The 23,824-nt window shown below is 40.0% G+C and overlaps 1 pseudogene; it reads left to right on the top strand.

Annotated features, from left to right (window-relative positions):
- The first annotated feature begins 2,045 nt into the window (after positions 1-2,045).
- On the top strand, positions 2,046-2,163 carry LOC124617444 (annotated as a pseudogene).
- Positions 2,164-23,824: the final 21,661 nt, after the last annotated feature.

Raw genomic sequence — 23,824 nt, 5'->3', positions numbered from 1 at the left:
CTGAAAGTTTTCAAATATCTCTTCTTGCATAGCAAACCTTACTTCCTCTTTCAAGTTCATTGGAATCCATAGTGTGAAACAGCTTGTGCTGAGAAAACCGATAATATACTCAGCTTACAAAACATATTGTGAAGTTAAATTTAAGCAGGAGAGCTGGAATGCTGTGCTAAATCAATTTCCTTCAGCACGTCGTGTAGCATGTGAAGGAGATATTTGTAAATACGATTCCATAGGTATTCGACCTTTCGGATTGAAGCGATTTTCATTAATTACTCTCGTAGACATAAGCTACAATTTTTTAAGTTAGTACGGTCCAGAAACAACATACTGCTACGACTACAGAGAAAGAGATGACAGAAAAACAACATGGCGTACATTTGGAGAAACATGGTCATTGGTTGCATGAAAGGACGAATTTACAAAAAAACTGAGTTTTAGGACAAAAAGCGAGGGGAGGTCGTAGAGTTGAAAGTTAGACGAGAAAACAAATATGATGTCAGGCGACTGTCATACTCTTAGCACAGTGAGCCACAAGGATACTGTCGGCCAGTGCTATGGGATGTTAAATAATCGCCGGCCGGGGTGGCCGAGCGGTTCTAGGAGCTACAGTGTGGAACCGCGTGACCACTACGGTCGCAGGTTCGAATCCTGCCTCGGGCATGGATGTGTGTGATGTCCTTAGGTTAGTTAGGTTTAAGTAGTTCTAAGTTCTAGGGGACTGAAGACCTCAGAAGTTAAGTCCCATAGTGCTCAGAGCTATTTGAACCATTTTTGTTAAATAATCTACAGATGTGATTATCGAGGGAGTATTGCCTCAGTATCCTTCTGAAAAACCTGTTTAAATGAAAAATAGGTCTAATATTACTGGAAGTTGTAGTGTTATAGTAGTCTTCAGTGCTGAGACTGATTTCATGTAACTCTACAAGCTTTTCCAACATGTGCGAGCCGTTCATCTGCAAACTACAGGGAGCTATATACATTTGGAGTTGCTCACTTTATTCATCCCTTGGCCACAGACAGCCGTATTACGTCACATACTTCCCTCCAATATCAAACTGATGAACCTTTCACGGCTCAGGATAGCCCAACCAAGCGATGCCTTCTTTTAGTCAAACTGTGCCACTAATTTCTTTGTTTCACAGTGCCGTTCAGCACCTCTCTGTTAGCAACTTGGTCTACTCATTCAGTCTTCACCATTCTTCTGCAGCTCCAAGTTTCTCAAGATTCTGTTGTCGTCCTGTCTGATATGCTTATCGCTGACGTTTCCATTCCTTGCATGGCTTCACTCCATACAATTATAGCGCTGGACAAAAATGTGGAAAGACATCGCGAAATGTATATTTCAACATATATACAGTTGCTAGTAGAGTATGCTGGTTGCACTGTGGAATGTCCTTCATACATTGCCGATGTCAATAACGCTGAGACGACAGTTCTGTGTAGCTATGAGTGCGTTATGTCACAGCTACACAAATTCGAACGTGGGCGAATTGTTGGTGCTGGTGTGGCAGTTTATTCCGCGGCAAAGCTAGCCAGAAAGTTTGGTGTTTCAAGAGGCACCGTATCGAAGAAACGTATCACGCATAGCTGCAGAAACTACAGAAGTAAGTGTCGCACTCGCTAACATGGTCAGCAAAAATACAACTCTCAGGTACCTCCATTCGCGTGAATATATAGCGCGAGTTTGAATTCCAAAACCGTTCATCAGTGGTGCAAATGCCCGTAATAGGAAAACGTGGCTGACAAGCCATAAAACTTGGACTGTGTAGCAATGGAAGAAAGTTATTTTTTCGGATGAATCTTGTTTCACACTTTTTCCAGCTTCTGGCGGTGTTTACTTCCCAAGAGTGAAACATGGCCGGGAGGTTCTGTGATGATCTGAGCAACCATATCGTGCTGTTCCATGAACCCCACGTTTATTCTGGAAGGTCACATTGCTGCCAAGGAGTATGTGCCATTTTGGCTGGTCACGGCCGTCCCATGTTACAGTCGGTGACAAAATTCTCGAGACTTCTTCGTTATGCTAAATCGCATAGCCTTACTAAGGCAACGGCCCTGCCGCAGTGGATACACCCGTTCTCGTGAGATCACCGAAGTTAAGCGCTGTCGGGCGTGGCTGGCACTTGGATGGGTGACCATCCAGGCCGCCATGCGCTGTTGCCATATTTCGGGGTGCACTTAGCCGCGTGATGCCAATTGAGAAGCTACTCTACCGAATAGTAGCGGCTTCGGTCAAGAGTATTATCACAACGACCGGGAGAGCGGTGTGCTGACCCCTCGCCCCTCCTATCCGCATCCTCCCCTGAGGATGACACGGCGGTCCGATGGTCCCGGTAGACCACTCGTGGCCTGAAGACGGAGTGCATAGCCTTACTGCAAGGAGACGAAGTGCTCCCAACATACTATCTATGAATGCGAAGTCGAAAAACTATTGAACATTATCAGGGTATTTTTGATATTGTAGGGGACTACACTGCTACTGAATAATTTGACTCCTGAGTTTGTCTGCTGTTTTCAACAAATTGTGTTTTCTCGTTAAACACAATTAATTATGCACTTTACTAAAATAAATGAACTAAACTCAGCATGAGAACGCTAAGATAAACGTCTTGTTCCTTTAAAAATAAAAAAAATAAAAAAAAATAAAAAAACAGTATAAATTCTCAAGAATTAGCAGAACAATATGCACTTTAGGCTTCGAAACGGTCTGCGTCTACATCCAAGCCATAGCCATGCTGAAGAAGCAATGCAGTATTAATGCGAAAGTATGTAAATGTAGCAGTAGTCGCAGATACACAACGAAATCCATGTGAGTAATCGTCCTGTGCTACAAGTGAGTCAACGCAGCTGACAGAAGCAGAAAAAGTAGGCATTCACAGTTTGCTATTAAGTTAGTTTATCGCCTTTAAATCTGAAGAGAAGGGAATCAAAGTGGCAAAAAATTTCATGGGGGAAAAGTTTTCGTAGGACTTGTTTACTGACAGCCAATCTGCCTGCTAGTCGCTTTTTTACATTAAGGGTAACAGATTTGTCTCTAGCAAGATTACAACCGAGAACTAATGCACCCTTCTACTTAAACAGTGAACATTTTACCGAGGATCTAGCATAAAACTTTGTTACAAACCTCTCCCTTTGTGTCCCAACGTTTTCTCAGACGGAGAATTTTTCAACGTAAATGGCGAAATAAGCGGTACTTTGTGTTGGAACGACCTTCCTGTATTTAAAAACACTGTTCTACTACCTCTGTGTAATCACTTAAGTCGGAATAATCCTGAATATTAAGTGTATATCAGTAGGATATGTCGAGCGAATTTCTCTGGATAATTCTGACGTTCACATAGTGCCAAAAATATACCGACTGCTGCTCGAACGTCACAAATAAACAACAGGGAAAATTATTTGGACCGTTCTCCTGTTCAGTAACTGTCGTGGAATTTTCGCTTCTTTGCGTTAATCGAACGGCAAACTAAAAAATTCATTCACAGAACGCCGTTAACCTCTCTAGCATCGCCAGGTGCTATTATCATTGGGAATAAACAACAACTTTTTTTAATATTATATATTTGAAATACGTTTTCCTTATGAGTGCCTGCACTGGCATCACCTCTAATTCGTAATAACGCAACTGTAAAACACTGTCTGTGGATCGCATTTCGTAATCAAATATCATAACCTATGAATAATAAATAGCTCCAAATTAGAAAAGCAAATCGTGCAAGAAAACCGTTCGCCTCGACTGAAAGACGAGGCTCTTGACCCATAAAGATGAAAAGGCAAGGGCATCGCAAGTTGTAATCGAGCTTCTCATAACATGAAAGCAGTAGCAGTTGCGGTGAGAAAGTGAAACAAGAAACAAAAAGTGCTGACAGCTGTGTGTCCAGTATGTCATTCTTAATCAAAACTGTCAGTCATTCTATAAAAATCATTTCTCGTGACGATTACAATACAGATGCTGGAGCCACTTTGTCAATAAAAGCTAAAAGCGTTTTATGAGTGAGCTTTTTAGTCTTCAGACAGCTTAAAACAGAAAGGGAGCAAAGTAGCAATTAGAAGTTTGTCATGTTCCATGGGTGGTTTTTGCCATGGTTTGAGCGACAGTGCTGGTGCTATAGAGTAGGCTGACAGGATGCGGAGGGAGCGTTGATTGTCTCACGTGGATGTGGATGTAAGAGAGGGAAGGTGAGGAAGGGAGTTCGCACTCAAAAGGAATAATTAACCTTGAAGTTTATTCCGAACCTTGACCTTCCAATCTGAGGTGTCTTCACGCGTAAGTCAAGTTCTTGCACAGACACGTGACTGTTTATCATTGCCCCTCTGCTAACTAAAATCCTCGTCAGAATCGAAGATCAGCAGAAACTAGCAGCTGTATAATTTCGGTCCAACGGCGTCAACCTAATACTCCGTCTCACCCCGTCCACGACCGCTACTGGAGCCTATCCCGTACTGAGGTTTCCTGCACCAAGCATTTTGTTTACTTTCCCGTTAATCTCTGCCAGTCCCTGACAAGCTGCAGCGTGTAAGACTTCTCATTCACTATTGGCTGTATTCCAATAATAAAAAATACCAACAGCCGTTATTTTGGTTTTATTTGTTAAGCAACCAGTTTAGGCATTACATTGTGCCATCTTCAGGCCTGCATATGTTGAGTAAACCTCATGTTAGAAACCAATGCAGCACTGTCAACTGGTATCGTGAAGATTCTTTTCCCCGGGAATGTGTGCTCCTTGGACAGTTGCTGACAACGACCTCGTTCAAACACACTAACGGTGTTAAGAATGGCGTCTTTGTCGCTTTAGAGGCATTATTCATTATATCACCAAGTCTAGGTAACTAACACTGACGACCGTAAAAGCGCGTGTCTAAAGCAAACCTGATTTGCATCCTCACAGTGACGCACTAGCTCCATTCTTGATCGACCTTCGCGAAATTGGAATGGGCATTATCTTTCAGATGTAGAAACACTCCTACCAACTTCCATTTATGTCTCACAATCCCTTTATGGAGATGCGAATTTCTTTCGTCAGTGTATGTAATCATCTATTTACTTCCTGGAGAAGTACGTTGTAACGTTCCTTAGGGCCTGCATACATGCGTCCACTATACACCTGCAGGTCGTTCTTACTCGTAATCACAACTGCGAATACATTTCATGTCTTTCATTGCGGCTGTAGTAGCCGCAGAGTCAGTTCCTTCAGACGTGATGCAGGCACTCCAAGTCATGTGCTCGACAACAGTGTATGCTTACGCGTAAGGACCGACGTGATTCTTTGATGAAACCTCCACGATACCTTAAGCTTTTGACAGAGATCTCGGTGGTGTTTTCACGGATCCCCACCGCAGTTCGAACGTTCCGGGCTGGAGGAGATGGCATGATGCTGCTCTTGTAACGAACCGTGACATGGAACACAACTACGAATATACTTGCCGAGAAGTCGTGCCTGGCCCGTCAACGAGCCAACCGTGCGTATTCTTTTCGTTATACTGTTGTCGTCGAAGTAGTTTTGCTGTAGCTAGAGACGCTCCTACTTTTTATTTGCACACATCTAAAAAAGAAAGAAAAACACTGTTGTTGTACGACACCTCAATGAGTTAATCACTGATCTTTGAATTTCTTCTTCTTATTTATAACTTGTTTAATGTGCAGTTGATTAGAAGAACACTAATTAAACATATTTTCGTAGTGTTTTTCATGTACATTGGCAATGCTTTTTATACAAGATGCGTTATAAAAGTCTTCCGATAAAATGAAAATGTATATACTCCGCTAACCCGGGTCCTAAGGATTGCAAGGTTGCCTGTCACAAGCCACGATAAAAGAAGTATGATACAGGTATAACACCACTCAGGAAAAGTTCAGTTCGCCCAGCTGATAGTACTGTTTAGAGGCCAGTTGCCAGGGTTACGCCAAAGACCTCAACGGCAGACAAGACGGACAAGATGGACTTCGGTACAGTGGAGCAGGCGAAAGAGGCAGCCTCTTGTTCACGGCTAAAATAAACAGAGGGCACAGCGGTTTCGCATGTTAGTGACGGAATCCCCGACAGCGTCTGTTTCACATGTTAGCTGCTGCTGAATCAGTAATATTCCAGGCTAGCAATCTGGCATAGTTTGCAAATTCAAGGATGAGCGGTAATCTCCTACTCTGTAATATTGTAGTGGGACGAAATTAAGCGTCACTCATCCACCAATGTCAGCCCAGTTTGCAGGTGACTACTAGATTAATTTGGTTTTGTTTATGTATTTTTCTTAATATTTGTAATAGCTGTGAATTATCTAAAAGTTTTGTATTTTTTATTTGCTTCATGTACGGAGAGGGCGGCGCAACGAACGGAGGCAGCATCTTCGTAGCCGCGACCAGAGAGGAAATTGCTGGCCGCTATACGTCGCGGGTCGACAGCCAGGGAGCAACAGAAGATCCTGGAACCGAGTTGTTGCGTCGTGCTTCTAAAAATTAAAGATGAATTTTTTATACTCTTTTTGTACAACAATGACGTCATATAGAGCTTAATCTTATTGAAAAGTCAGTCACTGTCTGTCAACGATCAAGTTCACATCTGTATGTGTAGGAAGCTAATAAAATAGTGTATGCTACTAAAGTTGAAACACGTGTTCTGAGGATTTATTTATGAAGAATTATGTGAACGGATTAATAATATATTTGACAAGATTATTGATTCTGACAGCGTTCATCGAAACTTTGAATCTCAAAAGTTTATTTAATCTGTGATTCTGATATCGATTAGATCAAGATAACGTGTGTCAATATAATTTATGAGTAGAAACAAACGAAATTTAAATCGAAAAAGTTTATGAAAACCAATTGGTCCAAGTGATGTAATTCTTTGCATACGACTCAACTGATGTTTTACAGTTTCGTTGAAGAACCATTCTATGACAATTTAAAAAGATTATAAATCATTTTGAAGTGGGTTGTAACTGACGCAGGTGACGAAGTCTGCACATGGTCATATGTCCAAAGAAAATCAGTTATAATAAAAAACTTACGTCGTTACACTACACCGTGGCGACCGTGACAGGACTTGTGGGCAACTAAGGCACACAGGTACGAAACAAAACGTCAAGAGTCCTTCGGAAGTCAACGCGAGTTTTCGTGGAGCCTTCACCAGCCAGCGGGGACTTCGCGGGTGTGGGCACCTGACGGAGCGCAGCCAAGCAGTACGGTCACGCAGTTGTTCCACGAGAAAGCGCATCTGTTGGGCAGCAGCTGAACGCTGCAAACCCCGACAACCTTTTTTCTCCCTAAACTAATAGGCCCAGTACGTCAGCTGCGGGGTGTTCCTCCGGCTGGTATTAGAGGTGTTGCTGAGGGCTTCACCTGTCTACGGCGGTGCCGGGCGTGGTTGCAGCCAGTGACGTTTCCGGTGTTCGACTCAGCGTCCTACCGGTTGCGGAAGCCGGGTCGCCGCATCTCAGCGGCTGCATCGACGGCTGTTACATCTGCAGCCCATAGCAGCACACTGATCATCGAGAACTACAAATTACAATATTAGTGTCCGGTGAGTTTGTTGCAAGTTGGAAGTGGAGTGTTGTACATAGGGAGTGTGCTTTTACAGGATTGTTGATTACAAGTCTGCGTGTGTAAATAGTTAATTTCTTACAATAATGTCGGGAAGTGAAATGTCAGACGAAGAACACTCTATGTCCGATAGGAGCATGAGATCCCTTTTTAGGGCGATCGCTAAATTAAAACAATCTAACGGGGATTTTCTAGCTGAATGAAAACAGTCTAACGAAGAATCTGCTGCTAGATTAAAAGAGGAAGTAAAACAGGTATTAAAACAGGCTAACGAAGAATCTACTGCTAGATTAAAACAGTCTAACGAAGAATCTACTGCTAGATTAAAAGAGGAACTAAAACAGGAATTAAAACAGGCTAACGAAGAATCTACTGCTAGATTAAAAGAGGAACTAAAACAGGAATTAAAACAGTCTAACGAGAAATCTACCGCTAGATTAAAAGGGGAGCTAGAAAAATCTGCAGACAGGTTACAAGAACATCTTAATGAAACCAGTCGAGAATTAAGTGATAAAATAGAGTCTTCTAAAGTTGAAATGCAGGAAAAATTAGTAGGACTTAGTAATAAGATTGCTGATAATTGTAAAAGGTTAGAAGAACATATCCAGGAATCGCGCGAGGAAAAAGCTCGCATGCGAAACGATATTACTGACTTAACCGAGAGACTAGATAGTGTCACTATCTTAGTTGTAAATGAAATACAGAAGAATAACGATATGTTACGAGATGAATTTTCTATGCAAACAGAAACTGTTCGTAGAGAATTATTGGAATCTATTAAAGAGGTCTCTACCAAATCTGTAGAGATTTCTTCAATAGATAATGTAGAATTAGAGACATTAACTCATCAAGTAGAAAAGGATCATACCGAAATCGAAAACATGAAATTTTTAATTACTGAAGTATGCAGTAACCTTGATACTGCCAAAGATAATAACATTGACGAAGGTACAGAGCGTTCACATCGTGAACACAGTGAAGAATCGATATTAGCTAATCGCGTATCCAATACAGAAACGCGAACACAGGAAATTACTAAACGGTTATCGGAATTAGATAATAATGAAAACATTTCAGGTAGTAGAGGTAATAACATAATCAGAGACAACAGTCGCATCGTGTTTGCTAGCTCGGACGACAACAATACGAATAAAGAAATCACGGCAAGCCAATCCGATGCAACTCCGCCTCTGCAATCTAAACAAAATCCAACTATTTCCCTCGCAGAATGTTTGGATGATATAACGACAAATTCAAATGTAGCAAGTCGATTTCCTGTATTCAAACCAGGAGGCGAACTTCACCCTATAATCTTTATAAAAGCTTTTGAAACATCATTATCTCCTAAATGGAGTAATGAAAAACGCATTCAATTTGTAATAGGACATTTAGAAGCAGAAGCTGCGGAATGGGCAGTACTGCATAGAACTGAATTTAGGGACTGGGATGATTTTGTTAAGCAGTTTAAACAAAATTATTGGTCAAGAGGAAAACAACAACACTTAACTTTAGAGTTGTTAGACCCTCCTCCATATTCTAAACGGTGGGGAGGTTATAGGAATTATTTTGAATGGCATTTAAACCGTGCTAAATTAATTGAAGAACCAATTATTGAAAGTCATTTAATACGAGTCCTAATTAGTAGGTTACCGTATTATGTAAAGGAAAGAATGATAGAAAGAGAATGGTCACAGCCGTGCGAATTGTTAGGATATTTAGAACAGTTAGATATACTTAATAGAGAAAGGGAAGACGAGAAGCTTAGATTTTGTAGAAATGACAATCCTCGAAATAATAATAATTCAGAACCACGAAAAGCTAACAACAACAATCATAGCCGGTTTTGTTATATAAAACGTCAATCTAAAGATAAAGAGAGCCAACAAAATCGTGGTAATAACTCTAAAGTGCGGAAATTACACAATAACGATCATGAGATAAATCATCCTCAAGTAATAAATGAAGGTCAAGTGGTAGGTGACGTTATCATAGAAAGTTCGGAAAACTAGTAAAGTCCTTTAGTACGGGTCAACTAAAGGGAACTGTTAGTCAAGATTATACAAGACCCAATTGCAATTTATCATTAAGCTGCCAAAAGGACGGTGGCTGGCAACAAGATTTACTTCAGGAAGACAATCAGATAAGGGAGAATATAACTTATAAACCCGTTATTAAAGGTTATATTAAAGATACCGAAGTAAATATTATAATTGATTCGGGTAGCGAAGTAAGTATTTTATCTAAAGAATTATTTCAGCGTAAAAGAAAATATTGGAATTTCCCAACCTTACCTGTAACTGGGGTGAAAATTATAGGAGTTACTGGTAAAAGAAGTCAAAATATTACTGAGGAAGTTTACTTTTACTTTTGAAATTGCTAAACAATTATTTGCTCACTCTGTACTCGTCGTAGCCAACTTAAATGTGGCCATAATTTTAGGTATAGATTGGCTGTGTAAATATAAAGCTATATTAGATTTTAAAGACTCTTCCTTAAGTATCCATAAGGAGGCATGTGATTTTAAAGTGAGGTTTTCTAATAATCAAGTACCTGAAAATTGCTACGAATCCTTACAGATTAAGTACGCACCGACCATGAACCTATGAACAGATTTTAGTGATCTTAAGTATGCAGTGTACCAATGTCAGGCTAGTAATAGTATCGAAACCGAAGTGAAAGAAAACTGTTATTCTACGAATTGTCTATCCGAACAAGAAAAGGAAGAGTCGGAATCTTTGTTGTTAGAGTTTAGAGCCGTCTACCCAGATGAAGCGGGGAGAATTACAGATTACGTTTGTAAACTTAAGATTAAAGATCAAAAACCATTCTTTAAGAAACCTTATCCCATTCCAGTACAATTCAAAGAACCGGCTCGTAGAGAAATAAGTAAGATGCCAGAACAAAACATTATCGAACGATCACGTAGCGCTTTTAACAGTCCGTTGTGGGTAGTTAAGAAAGCTACTGGTGGGGTACGACTGGTTCTGGATGCCCGTGAATTAAATAAAATTATAGAGATGGAAAGAGACAGACCTATTCCTATGGAGGACGTACTTCTTAAGATTGCTGATTCTCGTTATATGAGTACAATGGATCTAACCGCCGGCTACAATCAAGTAACATTACACCCGGATTCACGGCAATATACGGCTTTTCTTTTTGAAGGCAGATCATATCAAAAAATGGTTCAAATGGCTCTGAGCACTATGGGACTCAACTGCTGTGGTCATTAGTCCCCTAGAACTTAGAACTAGTTAAACCTAACTAACCTAAGGACAACACAAACATCCATGCCCGAGGCAGGATTCGAACCTGCGACCGTAGCGGTCTTGCGGTTCCAGACTGCAGCGCCTTTAACCGCACGGCCACTTCGGCCGGCACAGATCATATCAGTTCCAAGTTTTACCTTTTGGACTTAATATATCAGTGTCAACTTTCATTAGGGCCTTAGATTCTGCTTTGGGTCAGCAATTGTTACAAAAGATTATTTTATATGTAGATGATATTTTGGTAGCTACTAAAACGTGGGAAGAACACGTAACGATATTACGGGAATTGTTTAACCGTTTAATTGACAGAGGAATTACTTTAAAATTATCTAAGTCTTACTTCGGAAAGGAGGAAGTGAGATTTTTGGGGCATACAGTGGACAGTAAAGGTATTAGGCCAGACCCAGCACGTATTGAAGCTATTGCTCGATGCCCGAGTCCTAGAAATCGGAAACAACTGAAATCATTCTTAGGAATGGTAGGATTTCTGAGAAGATTTCTTCCAGGGCAGGATATTGTTAATACTAAATTACTAGATTTATTGAAAGAGAAGTCAGTATGGCTCTGGGGACAAGAGGAAGAGGAAGTTTTTAATAAGATAAAAGGAGCGTTAACCGAAGCCAAAATGCTATACCAACCAGATTTCAATCAGGACTTTGGTATGTGTACGGATGCCTCTGATTATCGTGTGTCTTGTGTAATGTTCCAAGGTGATCTGACCAATGAAAAGGGATTATATCGGCCTATTGGATTCGCTAGTAGAACTTTAAACATGAAAGAAATTATTTTGTATCCGAGAAGGAAGCCTTCGCAGTGGTATGGGGTTTTCAACGATTTAGAGGATTATTAATGGGAAGAAAAACAATTGTATGTACTGATCAACAGGCTTTAATCTTTTTGAACAATTGTCGGTTACTTCACCGTAGGCTATTACGTTGGGTATTATGCTTGCAAGAATTTCAGTACGAAATTAGGTATATAAAGGGATCTCAGAATGTAGTTTCGGATGCTTTGTCGAAGCTTCTCGTAGGAATGGAGAATATTAACATTGCAGAAGAACCAGGAACAAATTACCATGTTTATTTCCTTTTAACTCAGGAGAACGAACGTAAGGTTAAACGGATAGTAACTGCTATTAGATGCAATCAAAGAAATGATGATCAATATAGGGACCTCATACCTAACCTTAATAATGGGGACGAAACAGTTAACACCCGGGGTGTGTGGTTATATTTTAACGACTTGTTGTATTGGAAAGCAGAGAGGGAACACCAAAGATGGAAAATCTGCATTCCGAAAACTGTTGTGTACGAGTTAATTACTTATATTCATGAAGGTTACGGGCATTTTGGAATTCATAAATGTATTAAACATCAAATGAAGTATTATAATTTCAAAAATATGTCCCGTATTGTGGGAAGTATTGTTAGGGCTTGTGAAACCTGTCAAAAGGTCAAAGTTAATAACAAATCTAAGCGTTATAAATTATATGCTGTAATTCCTCGAGGTTTGTGGGATCTACTGTCATTAGATTTTTTCGGCCCTCTGCCTCGTAGTTCAGGAGGATTAACTTATGTGTTTGTTGTAATGGAATGTTGGTCCAAACATGTGAAGCTATATACCTTGAAACGAGCGAATACAGCAAGCGTTGTACGCTGCCTCACCCGAAATTACTTTGTTAACTGGGGCATTCCTAAACGACTTATGTCTGACAACGGTAGTGCCTTTATGAGTCGAAGATTCCAAGATATGATAAAACAATACGGAATCAAACATATCTTTAATTTCGAAATATCACCCTCAAAGTAATTTAGTAGAAAGAGTCATGAAAGAATTAGGACGATTATGTAGAACTTATTGTGCACATAAACATACTCGGTGGGCCAAACTAATGCCTGAATTCGAAAAGATATTAAAAGAATTGCCTCACCTAACGACGGGATTATCACCTATAGAAATTTTACGCAAACGAATTATAGGTGAGCCTTTACTAGCTGCTCTACCTTGGCCACCGGTAAATGAGATGCAACAATGCATTCCAGATGAAAAAATTTGCGAACAGATTGTAAAAAATGCCAAACGGAGAATTAAAAGTTATAATCAACAGGCTATAGAACCGTCATTTCAGGTAGGAGATCTTGTGTTAGTACGATCTCATCCTAAAAGTTCTAAGATCGGTAAGGAATGTAGAAAATTCTTCTTTATTTTTGAAGGTCCATATGTTTTACATAAGATTGTACATCCCAAAGCATTACTTCTTATGGAACCTTCATCAGGTGTAATTAAAGGATTATATAGTGTTGATCAAATGAAACCCTTCATTCCTAAATAAGTTAATATTTAGTATATGTTACACACGGAAGAGCGTTCATAGTTTATTCATGTGAAGTTTTTCCCGATAGTTACGTATTATTTTAAAGAATGAAACAGAAAGCTTAAACAAGTGTTCTACAATAATCTACTGGTACTTCAAAAAGAGAAAGATAACCAAAAGGGGGATTTATATGGAAGAAATTTTTCTCTTAGGTCAAAAGGAATTTTGCATATTTTAAATTTACTCGGATAGTAGGAACCAAAGGGGTTGGTTAATAGTTTTAGGGACCATGGGCGTCCAGAGCTATATGGCTCACGAGAACATAGCAGAGTGCCTTTAATAGAGGTTTGTAATAGTGTTAATATAGAACACACCAAACGGGGCTCTCTCGCTTGTTTCTCCTAAATAAATTGCCATTACCCAACAAGGTGTCCGAAGGTAAAGAAAGCCGTGCCGAGATTCTAAAGAAAGTTTTGCTTGATTTCTTCTTGACCTCAGGCATAAATACGGCATTAGGGAAAAGTATGACATAAAGTAAATAGTACCATTAGTTATTGTGAGAAACTTATTAGTAATATACAATTTTGGAAAGATTAACTCTAGTAAGTGAATAAAACTGAAACTAATTTATCATAATTTGAACGCTCTGTCCTAATGTAACAACGTTAAAGAACGTACTAAATTAGTATTTATTAGCAACTATTAAATGAAGAGGAGTAATCTCCATATATTCGGTTATGAATTACCATAATAGCACAATTAAGAGTAAATGACAAATAGTCACAACAATATCGTATTAAAAGGATTAAATCTATCTAAGAGCAAGGACTCTAGAATACGTAAGATGTGAGGAAAATGTATTAACATTTAAATATTGTATATTGAAAAGTTTTCTTTTCGGTTAAAACCTGACAAACTGAGCTTGGGGGTGGGGTATGTAGTGGGACGAAATTAAGCGTCACCCATCCACCAATGTCAGCCCAGTTTGCAGGTGACTACTAGTTTAATTTAGTTTTGTTTATGTATTTTTCTTAATATTTGTAATAGCTGTGAATTATCTAAGAGCTTTGTATTTTTTTATGTGTTTCATGTACGGAGAGGGCGGCGCAACGAACGGAGACAGCATCTTCGTCGCCGCGACCAGAGAGGAAATTGCTGGCCGCTATACGTCGCGGGTCGACAGCCAAGGAGCAACAGAAGATCCTGGAACCGAGTTGTTGCGTCGTGCTTCTAAAAATTAAAGATGAATTTTTTATACTCTTTTTGTACAACAATGACGTCATATAGAGCTTAATCTTATTGAAAAGTCAGTCACTGTCTGTCAACGATCAAGTTCACATCTGTATGTGTAGGAAGCTAATAAATTAGTGTATGCTACTAAAGTTGAAACACGTGTTCTGAGGATTTATTTATGAAGAATTATGTGAACGGATTAATAATATATTCGACAAGATTATTGACTCCGACAGCGTTCACCAAAACTTTGAATCTCAAAAGTTTATTTAATGTGTGATTCTGATATCGATTTAAAAAGAATATAAATCATTTTGAAGTGGGTTGTAACTGACGTAGGTGACGACGTCTGCACATGGTCATATGTCCAAAGAAAATCAGTTATAATAAAAAACTTATGTCGTTACACTACAATATTTACAACTTCAAATCTAAAAAACCTGATGTTCGTACAGTGGATCCACTACCCCAGATGTTAAACTTGAAGAGAACGTCACAGTTATATCTTGTAATACGTTGTGACCTAGGGTTCTGGGAGTACCAAGATTTGCAGTGATGAAGAGATGAACTATACTGAAAAGCCTTCTAGGTTCAAGTTAAATAAGAAGTACTACTTTCAAACGATAAATGTAGATTCTCATCTGAAAACTAACAAACAAAAGGAATTGTAATTGTTTCTACAGGAGAATTATATATATGTTTTAGTAGTGCGGGAAAAGAGATTCGTAGATGAGAATGTAGATGACAGTCAGCATTACAGGATTTATAAAGGGAAACCTGCAGCAGGGATAATAGAGAACATGAAAACGTTTGAAAAAGCATTTTATGCAAGCCAAAAAATCATAGAATAACAGAATTTACTCCGAAATCAGAAAGAATGTGCATGTTAATAGAGTTCGAGAACGAAAGCTATACTTTTATAAACTGCCATGTACCTGTAAATGACGATAAAAGAAGAAATCTGCAGAAAATAAGTCAGTTTTGGAATCTTTTAGGATCTGAAATCTCCAACATTAAAAGTACTAGTCGATGAGTTCAGTAAGCAAGCTGGGAAGGAAAAGAAATTTAAGAATATTGTAGGCGAATATCCATCACGCTTAAGAACAAACAGATTAAATTACGATTTCTCTGTTATAAAGGAAAAAAAAGATACAACCAATACAGTAATCCACTATAGCTATTGTTACAATAGAAAATAAGGAAACGTTTAGAGAAGCAGTTGAGACAGCAAAACAAGATGTTTGGCATGAACTCAATCTAAAAATTACTAAAGCAGCAGAGAAAAATTTAGGACTTTCCAAAAGGAGATATGGTGGAACAAAGAGTGTGGAGAAGCGCTAGAACAAAGATCTTAAAAATGAATGAAATGGAGATGCTCAAAAAAAGAATAACATTTAGAAGAAGTAAAACTACAAAAAAACGTAAAAAATACTCCGAAAAATCTAAAGAATATTTGAAAAAACTCAGCCTATGGAAACAGTGGAAAATTTCACCAAAAATTATACTGGGGGTGTATTAAACTTTTAAACATGTTTCTAAAGGGCATCAGGCACTAAGTATTTGTTTGAAGGATGGAAACGCGAAAACGGGGCTAAATAACGAAGTAAATTGAGAAATACTAGCAAAAGATTTAGACGTGTTCTTGAATTGTCCACTTCCTACAGTTAAATTGGAGCTTCCAGCAATACCACGACATCTGGAGAAAGGTTACCTATCAACTGAGCAACAAATTGAAGTAGCAATCACATCACATCAGATACTACAAAGCTAGTGATGAAGACTCCATTATAGTAGAATTATAGAAACTGTCAGACCCAAAGACTATAAATGATCTACAACAGCTTTTTGAGAAAATCTGGAAAACTGAAAAGGTTCCAGAATAGCGGAAAACAGCATTAATCCACCCACTGCAGAAAAGGGGACACAAATAAAACGTCAGCAATAACAATGAAGTCTCACTTCTGCCAGTAGCATACAAAATATTATCATATATTCTCCTGCGCAGAGTTGTGTAAACTGTAGAGAAACAATTGGGAGAATATCGAAAGGAAAAAGCCTGCAAAAACAGATGTTTAACTTAAAATGAGTAATTCGTCACAGGATGTTGACGAGGAAATCTAAAATATAATTATTTATTGATTTCAAGAAAGCATTTCGTAGGCTAGAACTGAAACATCAGAAAAAAAATCACTAGAGAATTAGGTGTTAAAGCAAACTTAGCATAATTAATTCGAGGAACTTTCACAAATATGATTTCAAAGTTAAATTTGTAGGAGAAGCATCTCGGAGATTTAAAATAATACTGATTTTAGACAAGGCGATGGTTTATCATCTGTACTCTTTAACTGCGTTCTAGGAAAAATTGTAAGGATCTGAAATTTGGAGCTAATGAATCACAAAACTGAACCTACGATTCTATGAAGGCAAACTGATGGAATTAAGGTAAATTGCCTAGCTTTTGCCGGCGACTTTGCAATACTTTCAGAAAATCTGACAGACGCAGTTATTCAAATAAACCTTCAGGAAGAAATAGCAAATAGAACTGGTTTCAAAATTTCGCTTGAAAAAAAAATCATGACAAAAATAGAAAATGCTCCAAACATCATAGAAACACAAATAAGTAAAATAGAGCCAGTAGGTACATTCAAATATCTTGGAGAAACGACACAACAGACTGGACTAGAAAAATTTGCAATATATGTAACAGTTAACAAAATCAAGGAGCGTATGGTTTGACAAAGAATATTTTCAATAATAAATGCATTTCTAAGAAACAAAGCTAAAACACTATACTACAGTGTTACGACCGCAACGTTTTTGTGGATGAGAAATGAACTATAAGCTGGACAGAATAGAGGTCTTGAAATGCCCATGGTTAGAAAAGTAATAGGTGCAGTACAAACTAAAGATGGGTGGAAATTGAAAAATAATGAAGAGAGCTACAAATATATAGAGATAGTACGAAAAGTAAGGGCTAAAAGAAAATTAATGAATGAGAACAAGCACACGAAATAAATATCACTATGTTTCGGGAAGAAGAGCTCATCAATGCATCGATCACAGAAATAATGAAATATCTAGAAAGAAATAGTATCAAAGAATGGCAAATACCTGACTGGAATGTAAGAAATCGGAGTGTACATGGACAGAAAAAAAGAAAAAGCAATATGGGGAGAAGGTGAAGGAGTACAGGAAAGATAGAAAACAACAGGGAAAGAAGAGGAAATGAAGTTTCTACGTGATCCTATACTGTCAATATAAGGAGGAAAGTGTGCTAATTCAAACAAAGATAAAAAATTTTATAAAAAGGGAAAAAGAAAAAATTGGTCAAGGTGACCCCTTGCAATAAGCAGAAAATCCGGTTTTGAGTCCTGGTGATTGAAGAAGAAAAAACCGTTAAAGACGACTGATAGTGTAAAGCAAGGAATTCGACCGTCCGTGTAAACTGGCGAATTTGTGTGCGAGCTCTGGCCTGGCAAAAATTTTCTCTGTCATCATTCCATTATACAGCTGGAGGTGACTCATATTCGCTACTGCGAATATATTTCATGGTTTAGAATTATCCTGGTAATTTCATTCAATTTCACTTGCCATATAGATCAAATATTCTTAATTGTTACAATATAAGGGATGACACAGAGGTTTTCTCTCGGGAAGTTGGTTCCTGCAGAAACTGCAGCTTATTTTGCCATCTGCGTTGCCAATGAGCCATCGTTGGGACAACAAACCACTAGCTTAGCGGTAAAGTGTTCGCCATTCAAGCGGAAGAGTGTGCTGTTTTCGGTTCTATTATCACTGCAGCCAAGAAATGTACCTCTCCCGTGAAACACCCACTAGCAGGCAGATCGACACTCAGTTAATATATCATAAGCCAACTGCTCCCCCATATATTTTTAGCTACTTTTATTCTGTGCCTTTTAGATCTAAAGGTGATAAACTTGCTGTACAGTACACTTGTTGGCGCCTACTTTTTCTGTTTCTTTTAGTTGTATCGACTTAATTAATGCACTGAACGGTTTTTCACCTGGATTTCTTTATGTATGTACTTCTACGGCTACAGTTGCATACATTAGTGGTAGTTCTGCAACGTTCTTCAGTATGACTGTAGACTCGATGAAGACGCAGACCGTTTCTAATCCGAAAGTGCCTATAATGCTGCTAATCCGTGACAGTTTAGAGTATTTTGTTTTATTGACAAAGACTGTTGCAAAGTTTACTTGATAAGTTGTAATTCGTTAGTATTAGAACAGTACATATTAAATAACGAAGTTCCCACAATGGTTCGTCCATTTCGTCAAACGCAATAGCTGATCATATATTACAAACGTTCGAAGCACCTCAGGATCAAATGGTTCAAATGGCTCTGAGCACTCTGGGACTTAACATCTGAGGTCATCAGTCCCCTAGAACTTAGAACTACTTAAACCTAACTAACCTAAGGACATCACACACATCCAATCCCGAAGCAGGATTCGAACCTGCGACCGTAGCGGTCTTGCGGTTCCAGACTGTATTGCCTAGAACCGCTCGGCCACTCCGGCCGGCACCTCAGGATCGCAGTCACACCAAACAGATTAAGCGAGATCTCAATGCAGTTAAAGAAGCAGCTACAGTAACGCCATATTAAGATCGCTCTTCAGTTGACAGAGTGAATAGAGCCATAGATGACATGAAACATGGAAAGACCCCAGGTGAAGAAGGTATCCACTAAGAAATTTTTTAAAAAATGTGGCAAATATGCAGGAGTATAGATGGTAAAAATTCCTAGCCACGTTTTACAATCTGGAACTATACCTCATAGATTTAAGGAGCAAAAAAAATAAAAAAATAAAAAAAATAACAATAATAATAATAATCTCAAGCCTGGTAAACAAAATGATACACCTGAAAACTACCACCACGTATTGCTACGTAGCATGATCTACAGACTGCTAGATAGATCACTTTATAACCTCTTGAGCAAACTATATTCCGACCAGACGGAAGTTGTGTCGTTCAGGCTGTAGTTCTTACAACATTCGTTGTGGTAAGGTCCGAAATAAAACTCAAAACTTGAGTTCCATTGGTAGATGTTTTGGAAGTTAGGGTATAATTTACAAATTTCTAAATTATTTTCCCATGTAAAGGCCTGAAAAGTCTGAAGTGATAAATTGTAGACCATCCCGTGTCACTATGGAACACACAACAAGCAACAGAAGGAAACACAGTAATTGCCTTCCAAAAGGGTCAATTCTACTACCTCCCTCTGCTGTTTAGCATGTACAACAATGATATGCCTCTAAAACAACAGCATTGAAATTTGCATATGTTGACAATTGGACACTAGCCGTACAGCATAAAGACATGGAGGAAACTGAAACCACGGTGATATTGGATCTTACCAAACTGAGTAACTACTTCTGGGACTGGAGGCTATTGCTAATCCCAACAAAGAGCGAACCTATATGCTTTGATTTGAATAGTAAAATTGCATGAAAAGAGCTATCGGTTTTGGTTAACAACCATAACATGAGACTGCAGTGTCTAGGAGTCCCCCTCCGTTACAAACAGCACTTGACAAACATAACAGCTAAACTCCGAACCACAAATAATGTAATCGAATAGCTATGTGACTCAACTTGGGGCTCCAAGGCAACTACGCAACCGGCATCTGGTCTGGGACTGATCTACTCGGCGGCAGAATATTGTTCACCAGTATCGCTAAGTTGTGCTCACTGAAGGGGGAGTACAGAACAATACAAAACAACGCCCAGCTACCTATTCATCCCTTCTCTGAAGAAGTAAACATCAACAACCTTCAGTCAGAAGATTATGTTCTCAGGATCCTTTCGCTGTCGTAACACATCACATGTATACTGTCGTACTTTGTAAACAAATATGTAAGATATTTGTTTACGAAGTATGACGGTATACATGTGATGCGTTATGACAGCGAAAGTATATTGTGACCACTGGAGTCAGTGCCACAATTTTCTCCAAACACACATACAAATGTCATACTAACAAATGTAAATCCACCTGACGATGGAGGTTTAAACCTTTGAAACGCGTCGTGGAGATAAATAAACAGTGACTGGTAATAGTAAACTTGTTGTTTCATTTAGTCTCAGTAAACATTTTTCATCACTGCAGAAACGATGTAATTGAACACCATGTCCATAGCTGTACACTGAAATCAACTTCGCAATACTGTGTTGTTTACGTGCTCCTTTCCACATCAGTGAGAGTGGACTACCAATAAAAAAGTCACGACCTCACTTACAAGTCATCATTGACATTTGGAAAGGAAATTATATTTAGCAAAATTTGACCATGGGTGCTGTACAAATAATTTTCACTTAGTGTTCTGTTTCATTCATGGACGAGGCGTCTTGAGTCTTGCGAAGAAATGTTGATTAAGCTTCCCGACAACTATCTTGGACAACTTGTCCAACAACACTCTATAAACACACCCAATTGTTTTGAGAGGATCAGCAAGGTGATTTCCAAATTACACTCCTGGAAATTGAAATAAGAACACCGTGAATTCATTGTCCCAGGAAGGGGAAACTTTATTGACACATTCCTGGGGTCAGATACATCACATGATCACACTGACAGAACCACAGGCACATAGACACAGGCAACAGAGCATGCACAATGTTGGCACTAGTACAGTGTATATCCACCTTTCGCAGCAATGCAGGCTGCTATTCTCCCATGGAGACGATCGTAGAGATGCTGGATGTAGTCCTGTGGAACGGCTTGCCATGATATTTCCACCTGGCGCCTCAGTTGGACCAGCGTTCGTGCTGGGCATGGAGACCGCGTGAGACGACGCTTCATCCAGTCCCAAACATGCTCAATGGGGGACAGATCCGGAGATCTTGCTGGCCAGGGTAGTTGACTTACACCTTCTAGAGCACGTTGGGTGGCACGGGATACATGCGGACGTGCATTGTCCTGTTGGAACAGCAAGTTCCCTTGCCGGTCTAGGAATGGTAGAACGATGGGTTCGATGACGGTTTGGATGTACCGTGCACTATTCAGTGTCCCCTCGACGATCACCAGTGGTGTACGGCCAGTGTAGGAGATCGCTCCCCACACCATGATGCCGGGTGTTGGCCCTGTGTGCCTCGGTCGTATGCAGTCCTGATTGTGGCGCTCACCTGCACGGCGCCAAACACGCATACGGCCATCATTGGCACCAAGGCAGAAGCGACTCTCATCGCTGAAGACGACACGTCTCCATTCGTCCCTCCATTCACGCCTGTCGCGACACCACTGGAGGCGGGCTGCACGATGTTGGGGCGTGAGCGGAAGACGGCCTAACGGTGTGCGGGACCGTAGCCCAGCTTCATGGAGACGGTTGCGAATGGTCCTCGCCGATACCCCAGGAGCAACAGTGTCCCTAATTTGCTGGGAAGTGGCGGTGCGGTCCCCTACGGCACTGCGTAGGATCCTACGGTCTTGGCGTGCATCCGTGCGTTGCTGCGGTCCGGTCCCAGGTCGACGGGCACGTGCACCTTCCGCCGACCACTGGCGACAACATCGATGTACTGTGGAGGCCTCTCGCCCCACGTGTTGAGCAATTCGGCGGTACGTCCACCCGGCCTCCCGCATGCCCACTATACGCTCTCGCTCAAAGTCCGTCAACTGCACATACGGTTCACGTCCACGCTGTCGCGGCATGCTACCAGTGTTAAAGACTGCGATGGAGCTCCGTATGCCACGGCAAACTGGCTGACACTGACGGCGGCGGTGCACAAATGCTGCGCAGCTAGCGCCACTCGACGGCCAACACCGCGGTTCCTGATGTGTCCGCTGTGCCGTGCGTGTGATCATTGCTTGTACAGCCCTCTCGCAGTGTCCAGAGCAAGTATGGTGGGTCTGACACACCGGTGTCAATGTGTTCTTTTTTCCATTTCCAGGAGTGTATATGAACAATGTTCACCAACCGTCATAAGGCCGCCAAGAAATTTTGCAGGGTGTTTGTGTTCAATCGAATGGTGGGATGGTATGGCAAACATGAACGATTGCGATTAAATCTAAAAGACGTTATGAATCGCAATGTAGGCAAATGAGATGTATTCGCATCTGCGAACACAAACAAGCATCAGCTGTATAAGGGAATGACGACAGTGAAAATCTGCGCCGCACCGGGACTCGAACCCGGATTTCCCACTCTACGATAGTGGTCGACTAGCCGCTTTGGCATTCCGTGTACGACTCACGGCCAGACCCATACCTAAATATGTCATCGTTCGTGCGTCACAACCTGTACTCGTACACACATTAAGTGACATTGCAACTCAGATCCTTGGAAAAACCTATCAGAAATACTAAGAAGTTCTGACCATACGTAAGGAAAATGAGCTCGCCCTAACCATCCATTTACGCACACATGTCAGAAGGAACATTGCATTGTTCCCCTTAACAACAGAGGCACTGCAGTATCATAAATACGTAACTATCGTCGTGATCTTAAAACCAAATTTTGGTTTCATGCAGTTCTCTATCCCACACTATCAAGTGCAAACCCCTTAATCACTGCATAACTACTGCAACCTAAAGGCATCTCAGCCTGTTAGCTACATTCCAGCCTTGGTGTCTCCCTACAGTATTTACCTCCACAAAGCCCTCCTTCACAAAACTGATTGTTCTTCGATGACAAAAGGTCAACCCATCCTTTCCTGAACTCAAGTTATGCCTCTTTGCTCAGTTTCATTCAGTACCTCCTAATTAGTTGTTCCATCTACCCATCTAATCTTCGGTTTTCTTGTGCTGCACCACATCTCGAAAGCTTCTCTTCCAGTCTGAACTGCTGATCGTCCACGTTTTGCTGCCATACAACACAGAACTACATTCAGAAAATACTCACTTAACTTTACGTTCTATGCATGTAGCATCTTATAAACTTTCCTAAACACTATCCTTTCCATTCAACTGCTCTTTAAGGTCCTTTGCCGACATTGACAGAACTGCAACGCCTTCGACAATCCTGAAAGTTTTTGTTTCTTCTCTAGCACCCTTAATTACGTTTCCTGATTTCTTACTGGTTTCCGTTAGTGCTTTTTCAATGTACAGGCTGAGAGCCACCGATGATAAGCTATAGACATATTTATGTCTTTCTCAACTACAACATCAACTTCATGCCTTTAGACTCTTAAAATTGCTATCTGTTTTCTGAAAAAGTTCTGGATAAACTTTCTCTCTCTGTATTTTGTGCCTGTTGCTCTCAGAACTTTAATTAGGCTAAACCAGTCAATATTGTCGAAAGAAAACTTCGTATGAAGCAGAATTATTGTATATAGACAAAGCCCTACCTTTGTTTACTCGAGCCATTCGGGAAATATTGCGAAAAGAGTGACTACTACACACAACGCATTAACAGAGATTACTGGCGGTCTGGCAGAAATAACTTACTAATAACGCGTAAAGCCTACAATAACTTATGCATTCAGATCCTGGAGAAAGATCTGTCTTATAATA

This window comes from Schistocerca americana, chromosome 5 (genome assembly GCF_021461395.2).
Source record: "Schistocerca americana isolate TAMUIC-IGC-003095 chromosome 5, iqSchAmer2.1, whole genome shotgun sequence".
NCBI classification, from domain to species: domain Eukaryota; kingdom Metazoa; phylum Arthropoda; class Insecta; order Orthoptera; family Acrididae; genus Schistocerca; species Schistocerca americana.
The sequence above is the reverse complement of the archived record's forward strand: the minus strand, read 5'-3'. Positions and strand labels throughout refer to the sequence as shown.